At 33.7% G+C, this 10000-nt stretch overlaps 2 non-coding genes across 2 annotated transcripts in view; both read right to left on the bottom strand.

Moving 5' to 3' along the window:
* Positions 1 to 5527: 5527 nt before the first annotated feature.
* LOC119562222 lies at positions 5528 to 9498 on the bottom strand. The gene has a single exon (XR_005221770.1). It is a non-coding gene; the product is annotated as a large subunit ribosomal RNA (ribosomal RNA).
* Positions 9499 to 9899: 401 nt separating this feature from the next.
* LOC119562227 overlaps positions 9900 to 10000 on the bottom strand; it is a 179-nt gene continuing 78 nt past the window's right edge. Inside the window, exon 1 of the ribosomal RNA XR_005221772.1 lies at positions 9900 to 10000. This exon is cut by the window's right edge and continues 78 nt beyond it. This is a non-coding gene — a ribosomal RNA (5.8S ribosomal RNA).

Here is a 10000-nt window from a genome sequence, read left to right as displayed (position 1 = left end):
TATTTTCTTTTAATATAGGGACACCTCTTTTAATTTATCCCCGCAGGGAATTATCACATAACTCAGTATGTGATAATGGCAGACCAATATACATATATATCAAGATTATCAATACAAAATATATATCATTATTAGCCTGCCTCAATTGTAATTATTTATTTGGATTAACGATAAAGTTCGGAAACAATTTGTTATTCTATGTATAATAGAAACCTTGGCCTTTGTTTCAACATTATTATCTTTGGGCTTAAAATATTAACCGTGGAGCCAAGTCTCATATTCATAAATGAATAAAGAAACAAATTTGACGGATTAATATCTTCTCTACCGACAGACAGTATTTTGTCACGTCAATAGTAGATGGCCGGCCCATTGACCATCCTATAGTAGTTTTTGGACCCAATATCTTTAATTCGGGTATTTTCAATTGTCTTTGCCAATCAACCGTTTGGTACTCTCTCATATAATAAGAGAATACACATATAATTCCATTATATGGATATATCTTCATTATTTTATTTGCTACATCACCCTATAATAGTTTTTGAACCCGTCAACTTCAATTCGGGTATTTTCAATTGTCTTTGCCAACCATTTATATGGTATTCTCTATTATAATAAGAGAATACTAGTGTATATCCATTATATGGATATATCATCTTCATATTATTTGCTACACCACCCTATAGTAGTTTTTGAACCCATCATCTGCAATTCGGGTATTTTCAATTGTCTTTGCCAACCAACTATACGGTATTCTCTCTTATAATAAGAGAATACAAGTATATTTTCATTATATGGATATAATGCCATTTATTTTTCAATATCCATATAATTCATTTAGTTTTGTATGTACAAAACAAGTTTTCTTTATAGTATTGACAAAATCATATGTTTACGCATAACATAAGTTTTGACCAATACGAGGAGGGGCCCGCCAACGACCACCTCCCTATAGTAGTTTTTTACCCCACGCACTACTGCGTGCCTGTTTACAGTACTAGTGCCAGCTATCACTAGGTTTATATATCAGTGTTTCAGTGATATATGGGTAAATTCTACCATTTATTCTTATGTATATGGCATTTCTATGCCATATTTATACAATCCATTCATATCTTAATGTATATTTATTATATTATACATTATTATGCCTTATAGGTATTATACCTATAAGCCATATCCATACGATTCATTCACTAGTGCCGCCCCTCACTAGGTTTATAATTGTTATATCATTGATATACAATTTATTTCTATATATATGGCATTTATATGCCATATCCATACAATGCATTCACATTTCAATGTATATTTACTTGTTATACATTATTATGCCTTATAGGTATTATACCTATAAGCCATATCCATACGATTCACTTATATAAATATATGTATATTTTTCTATACATAATTTTTTTTTACTTTTGTATGGATTTTCTATGCATATCCATAGTTTATATGGATATGCTTGGCGTTCTATATAGTATTGACAAATTCATATGCATAAATAAGTTTTGACCAATACGAGGAGGGGCCCGCCAACGACCACCTCCCTATAGTAGTTTTTTACCCCACGCACTATTGCGTGCCTGTTTACAGTACTAGTGCCAGCTATCACTAGGTTTATATATCGTGTTTCAGTGATATATGGGTAAATTCTACCATTTATTCTTATGTATATGGCATTTCTATGCCATATTTATACAATCCATTCATATCTTAATGTATATTTATTATATTATACATTATTATGCCTTATAGGTATTATACCTATAAGCCATATCCATACGATTCATTCACTAGTGCCGCCCCTCACTAGGTTTATAATTGTTATATCATTGATATACAATTTATTTCTATATATATGGCATTTATATGCCATATCCATACAATGCATTCACATTTCAATGTATATTTACTTGTTATACATTATTATGCCTTATAGGTATTATACCTATAAGCCATATCCATACGATTCACTTATATAAATATATGTATATTTTTCTATACATAATTTTTTTTTACTTTTGTATGGTTTTCTATGCATATCCATAGTTTATATGGATATGCTTGGCGTTCTATATAGTATTGACAAATTCATATGCATAACATAAGTTTTGACCAATACGAGGAGGGGCCCGCCAACGACCACCTCCCTATAGTAGTTTTTTACCCCACGCACTATTGCGTGCCTGTTTACAGTACTAGTGCCAGCTATCACTAGGTTTATATATCGTGTTTCAGTGATATATGGGTAAATTCTACCATTTATTCTTATGTATATGGCATTTCTATGCCATATTTATACAATCCATTCATATCTTAATGTATATTTATTATATTATACATTATTATGCCTTATAGGTATTATACCTATAAGCCATATCCATACGATTCATTCACTAGTGCCGCCCCTCACTAGGTTTATAATTGTTATATCATTGATATACAATTTATTTCTATATATATGGCATTTATATGCCATATCCATACAATGCATTCACATTTCAATGTATATTTACTTGTTATACATTATTATGCCTTATAGGTATTATACCTATAAGCCATATCCATACGATTCACTTATATAAATATATGTATATTTTTCTATACATAATTTTTTTTTACTTTTGTATGGTTTTCTATGCATATCCATAGTTTATATGGATATGCTTGGCGTTCTATATAGTATTGACAAATTCATATGCATAACATAAGTTTTGACCAATACGAGGAGGGGCCCGCCAACGACCACCTCCCTATAGTAGTTTTTTACCCCACGCACTATTGCGTGCCTGTTTACAGTACTAGTGCCAGCTATCACTAGGTTTATATATCGTGTTTCAGTGATATATGGGTAAATTCTACCATTTATTCTTATGTATATGGCATTTCTATGCCATATTTATACAATCCATTCATATCTTAATGTATATTTATTATATTATACATTATTATGCCTTATAGGTATTATACCTATAAGCCATATCCATACGATTCATTCACTAGTGCCGCCCCTCACTAGGTTTATAATTGTTATATCATTGATATACAATTTATTTCTATATATATGGCATTTATATGCCATATCCATACAATGCATTCACATTTCAATGTATATTTACTTGTTATACATTATTATGCCTTATAGGTATTATACCTATAAGCCATATCCATACGATTCACTTATATAAATATATGTATATTTTTCTATACATAATTTTTTTTTACTTTTGTATGGATTTCTATGCATATCCATAGTTTATATGGATATGCTTGGCGTTCTATATAGTATTGACAAATTCATATGCATAACATAAGTTTTGACCAATACGAGGAGGGGCCCGCCAACGACCACCTCCCTATAGTAGTTTTTTACCCCACGCACTATTGCGTGCCTGTTTACAGTACTAGTGCCAGCTATCACTAGGTTTATATATCGTGTTTCAGTGATATATGGGTAAATTCTACCATTTATTCTTATGTATATGGCATTTCTATGCCATATTTATACAATCCATTCATATCTTAATGTATATTTATTATATTATACATTATTATGCCTTATAGGTATTATACCTATAAGCCATATCCATACGATTCATTCACTAGTGCCGCCCCTCACTAGGTTTATAATTGTTATATCATTGATATACAATTTATTTCTATATATATGGCATTTATATGCCATATCCATACAATGCATTCACATTTCAATGTATATTTACTTGTTATACATTATTATGCCTTATAGGTATTATACCTATAAGCCATATCCATACGATTCACTTATATAAATATATGTATATTTTTCTATACATAATTTTTTTTTACTTTTGTATGGATTTCTATGCATATCCATAGTTTATATGGATATGCTTGGCGTTCTATATAGTATTGACAAATTCATATGCATAACATAAGTTTTGACCAATACGAGGAGGGGCCCGCCAACGACCACCTCCCTATAGTAGTTTTTTACCCCACGCACTATTGCGTGCATGTTTACAGTACTAGTGCCAGCTATCATTAGGTTTATATATCGTGTTTCAGTGATATATGGGTAAATTCTACCATTTATTCTTATGTATGTATATGGCATTTCTATGCCATATTTATATAATTCATTCATATCTTAATTTATATTTATTATATTATACATTATTATGCCTTATAGGTATTATACCTATAAGCCATATCCATACGATTCATATACTAGTGCAGCCCCTCACTAGGTTTATATATCTCATTTTAATTATATATTGGTAAATTCTATTATTTATTCTTGTGTATATGGCACTTATATGCCGCCATATCTATAAAAATGCATTTATATTTCAATGTATATTTTCTATATTATACATTATTATGCCTTAAAAAGTTATTATACCTACCATAAGGCGATATCCATACGATTCATTTATATAAAAGATATATGTATAATTTTCTATACATAATTTTTTTTTATGAATATATGGGTTTCCTAAGCATATCCATATAATACATTTAGTTTTATATGGATTAGATTGGTCTTCTTTATTGTATTGCCAAACTCATATTGATAAAATAAGTTTTGAACAATAAGAGGATCAGCCGCCAACCAACCAACCACTGCTACCATTGGAGGAACATATACTTACTTTTTATATGTCCTCTTACTTGAATGGTCCTCTCTTTACTTGAAAATTTCATTACCATAGGAATCTATTTATACATGGAATATGATTTCCACTACTTTTTCGCGTCACTAATAATTAATATGACGATACAGACTTGCTACCATAACATAAGTCTTGAACAATAATAGGAGCAGCCGCCAACCAACCACCAACCAACCAACCACTGCTACCATTGATAGTAATTTTATATGTCCTCTTTAGTTGAATTTCAATACCATAGGAATATTTATACATGGAATATGTTTTGCCACTACTTTTTCGCGTCACTAATAATATGACGATACAGTCTTGCTACCATAACATAAGTTTTGAACAATAAGAGGAGCAGACACACCAACCAACCAACCGCGCTGCTACCATTATATATACTTATATTTATATAAGTCCTCTTTACTTGAATGGCCTCTTTACTTGAATTTCAATACCATAGGAATATTTATTTATACATGGAATATGTTTTGCCACTACTTTTTCGCGTCACTAATAATATGACGATATAGACTTGCTACCATAACATAAGTTTTGAACAATAAGAGGAGCAGACACCAACCAACCAACCGCTGCTACCATTGAATGAACCATATATACAAACTTTTATATATGTCCTCTTTACTTGAATTTTAATACCATAGGAATATTTATACATGGAATATGTTTGCCACTTTATCATCGCGTCACTAATAAGATGACGATACATTTTGTTTGTTCAATATTTACTTATATATTGATGTTTCCAATTTAGGTCTTTTATATTTCTTCTTCCCTACCTTACACACCACAAACAAAGTGGCGTGCGATGCTGCAAGCAAGCATAATGATTATGCCCGCTTGCAACATCTTTATTATCGAATCATCAAGCAAAGGATAAGCTTCAGTGGATCGCAGTATGGCAGCTGCTCAACCACTTACAACACCTTGCCTGTTACAAAAGTCGTTTACAATTGATTCTAGGCTTTGTCATTGTATTAAATAATGCTTTTATATGTAACTAGCGCGGCATCAGGTGATCAAAGATCCTCCCAATTTACTATGTTACAAATTACATTGGCATCACATCCATTGTCGTTTATAAAGTAAATTATAAACTTTAAATGGTTTAGAAGCCATACAATGCAAATTGCCCCTTATTTATCATTGCAGTCCAGCACGGATACGACCTTAGAGGCGTTCAGGCATAATCCAACGGACGTAGCGTCATACCACTGTTCGCTCGAACAAGTATTGTGCCATTGGTCCGTACCTGCGGTTCCTCTCGTACTACGCAGGAATGCTGTCGCAACAACGTTTTGTCATTAGTAGGGTAAAACTAACCTGTCTCACGACGGTCTAAACCCAGCTCACGTTCCCTTGCATGGGTGAACAATCCAACGCTTGGTGAATTTTGCTTCACAATGATAGGAAGAGCCGACATCGAAGGATCAAAAAGCGACGTCGCTATGAACGCTTGGCCGCCACAAGCCAGTTATCCCTATGGTAACTTTTCTGACACCTCTTGTTAAAAACTCTTTAAACCAAAAGGATCGATAGGCCGAGCTTTTGCTGTCCCTGTGTGTACTGAACACCGAGATCAAGTCAGCATTTGCCCTTTTGCTCTATGTGTGGTTTCTGTCCGCACTGAGCTGGCCTTGGGACACCTCCGTTATTATTTGAGAGATGTACCGCCCCAGTCAAACTCCCTACCTGGCAATGTCCTTGAATTGGATCATACCTGAGTAATTGGAGTTATACCAAATTTTCAAATCAAAAATACATAAATGCACCGTTTTATTAAAGAATTTGTTTGCGATTATATAACAAACTCGTGATACTTTGATCAAGAAGCTTGCATCAAAACCCAATACCATAAGATATAATAAATATATCCGTATAATGGCTAGGAAATGATACACGTTCCATTTAATCAAGTAAGTAAGGAAACAATAAGAGTAGTGGTATTTCATTGGCGATACCAAACCGAAGTCTAATATCTCCCACTTATTCTACACCTCTTATGTCTCCTTACACTGCCAGATTAGAGTCAAGCTCAAAAGGGTCTTCTTTCCCCGCTAATTATTCCAAGCCCGTTCCCTTGGCTGTGGTTTCGCTAGATAGTAGATAGGGACAGTAGGAATCTCGTTAATCCATTCATGCGCGTCACTAATTAGATGACGAGGCATTTGGCTACCTTAAGAGAGTCATAGTTACTCCCGCCGTTGACCCGCGCTTACTTGAATTTCTTCACTTTGACATTCAGAGCACTGGGCAGAAATCACATTGTGTCAACACCCGCTAGGGCCATCACAATGCTTTGTTTTAATTAGACAGTCGGATTCCCCAAGTCCGTGCCAGTTCTGAATTGATTGTTAATTGATAATCGTTATAATTAATAAGAACTAATTGGTTTAACCCAATTAGTATTCTTAAAAATTTTAGCAAGAAAGTTCCACAATTGGCTACGTAACTAAACTATCCGGGGAACAAGTGACCAACATAAATGCCAGACACTCTATTTACCCAGAACGAGCACATAAACCATGTTATTGTTTCCCAATCAAGCCCGACTATCTCAATCTTCAGAGCCAATCCTTATCCCGAAGTTACGGATCTAATTTGCCGACTTCCCTTACCTACATTATTCTATCGACTAGAGACTCTTCACCTTGGAGACCAGCTGCGGATATTGGTACGGCCTGTTGAGAAGTTTGCGTGTCCCCACCATAAATTTTCAAGGTCCGAGGAGAAAATATCGACACAACAGTATATGTCATGCTCTTCTAGCCCATCTACCATATCTCTCTGCGAAAGACTTCCATGGTAGTACGGCTATAAAACAGAAAAGAAAACTCTTCCGATATCTCTCGACGGCTTCTTTATGGTCGTTCCTGTTGCCAGGATGAGCACGAGGCCCATATTTAATAACAAACGGATACTCAACAGGTTACGGAATTGGAACCGTATTCCCTTTCGTTCAAAATTATTCAAGTATATTAATTAGCTTGATTTATATAATATAATTATATTTGTATGGCATTTGTGTTTTACTTGAAAATTTTCGGCTTTCGCCTTGAACTTAGGACCGACTAACTCGTGATCAACCACTGTTCACACGAAACCCTTCTCCACTTCAGTCCTCCAAGGTCTCATTCGATTATTTGCTACTACCACCAAGATCTGTACCAATGGCAGCTCCATGCAGGCTTACGCCAAACACTTCTACGCATACCATTGTACCTTCCTACTCACTAAAGTTTCAAAATTTATATCACAAGTAATATAAATCATCTACTTTAGCGGTAATGTATAGGTATACAACTTAAGCGCCATCCATTTTAAGGGCTAGTTGCTTCGGCAGGTGAGTTGTTACACACTCCTTAGCGGATTTCGACTTCCATGATCACCGTCCTGCTGTTTTAAGCAACCAACGCCTTTCATGGTATCTGCATGAGTTGTTAATTTGGGCACCGTAACATTACGTTTGGTTCATCCCACAGCGCCAGTTCTGCTTACCAAAAGTGGCCCACTGGGCACATTATATCATAACCTTGAACTTCATATCAAGAAAGTTAAGGTTCTTACCCATTTAAAGTTTGAGAATAGGTTAAGATCGTTTCGACCCTAAGGCCTCTAATCATTCGCTTTACCAGATAAGATTATTTTATATAACATTAAAATGCACCAGCTATCCTGAGGGAAACTTCGGAAGGAACCAGCTACTAGATGGTTCGATTGGTCTTTCGCCCCTATACTCAATTCTGACAATCGATTTGCACGTCAGAACTGTTTCGGTCTTCCATCAGGGTTTCCCCTGACTTCAACCTGATCAAGTATAGTTCACCATCTTTCGGGTCACAGCATATATGCTCAAGGTACGTTCCAGTTAGAGGCATAAATAATATAAATATCATTATACATAACTATATAGAACGCCCCGGGATTGTGTTAATTAGCTATAAATAGTTAAAAAACTAATCCCATTATTAGTCAAGTTAATTACGCTATTAGGTTTATATCCCAATAACTTGCACATATGTTAGACTCCTTGGTCCGTGTTTCAAGACGGGTCCCGAAGGTATCCTGAATCTTTCGCATTGTTAATCATACAAGTGCATATAATAAACACAAAAATCAATGATAATTATGCCATTATATAATTCCGAAAAATTAACGCACTGTATTCATATAAATCTATCAGCACTTTATCAAATTAATAACATTTATTCTGTGTTAAAATGCAAGCAAATTAATTTGAATAAACTATAAGTTATATTTTATGATAAATTTTGTATGCTAATAGATTACAATGTCCTTATATGGAAAAAATGCACACTATTATCATAATATTGTTTAAATATTACAATTTTAATGATGAATTTTCCATAACGGATATTCAGGTTCATCGGGCTTAACCTCTAAGCAGTTTCACGTACTGTTTAACTCTCTATTCAGAGTTCTTTTCAACTTTCCCTCACGGTACTTGTTTACTATCGGTCTCATGGTTATATTTAGTTTTAGATGGAGTTTACCACCCACTTAGTGCTGCACTATCAAGCAACACGACTCTTTGGAAACATCATCTAGTAATCATTAACGTTATACGGGCCTGGCACCCTCTATGGGTAAATGGCCTCATTTAAGAAGGACTTAAATCGTTAATTTCTCATACTAGAATATTGACGCTCCATACACTGCATCTCACATTTGCCATATAGACAAAGTGACTTAGTGCTGAACTGATTTCTTTTCGCTCGCCGCTACTAAGAAAATCCTGGTTAGTTTCTTTTCCTCCCCTAATTAATATGCTTAAATTCAGGGGGTAGTCCCATATGAGTTGAGGTTGTGTATAACTTTTTTTGCAATTAATTCTTTATATATAATGATAAAACATTTTATTAAATTCGTTATATATTTTATATATTTGTATGGCATTTGTTTGGTCTAACGAATCAACGAAGAATAATAATATTGTCAACGGCTTTCTATTTACTAATCTTTAATAAGAGACAATTCTAGATAAATTTTTTATGCTAGACATTTCTCAGTATTATTTGATTGAAAAAGAAAATATTTCTCTTCGTTTTTCACATTCAAATTATTTACTAATGTGAGATAATGTTTTTCATATATTTGTTAATATTATGAATAATATAATAATTAAATTATTATTATCCAATAATATACCATATGCTTATAAAATTTCATTATAAAATTTATATAAACAACTTAATTAGCATAGTCTTACAACCCTCAACCATATGTAGTCCAAGCAGCACTATAAAATTAATTAAAGTACATAACAGCATGGACTGCGATATGCGTTCAAAATGTCGATGTTCATGTGT

The sequence above is a fragment of the Drosophila subpulchrella genome, unplaced genomic scaffold (assembly GCF_014743375.2).
Source record: "Drosophila subpulchrella strain 33 F10 #4 breed RU33 unplaced genomic scaffold, RU_Dsub_v1.1 Primary Assembly Seq401, whole genome shotgun sequence".
Lineage (NCBI taxonomy): Eukaryota > Metazoa > Arthropoda > Insecta > Diptera > Drosophilidae > Drosophila > Drosophila subpulchrella.
This window is presented reverse-complemented; position numbering and strand designations above follow the sequence as displayed.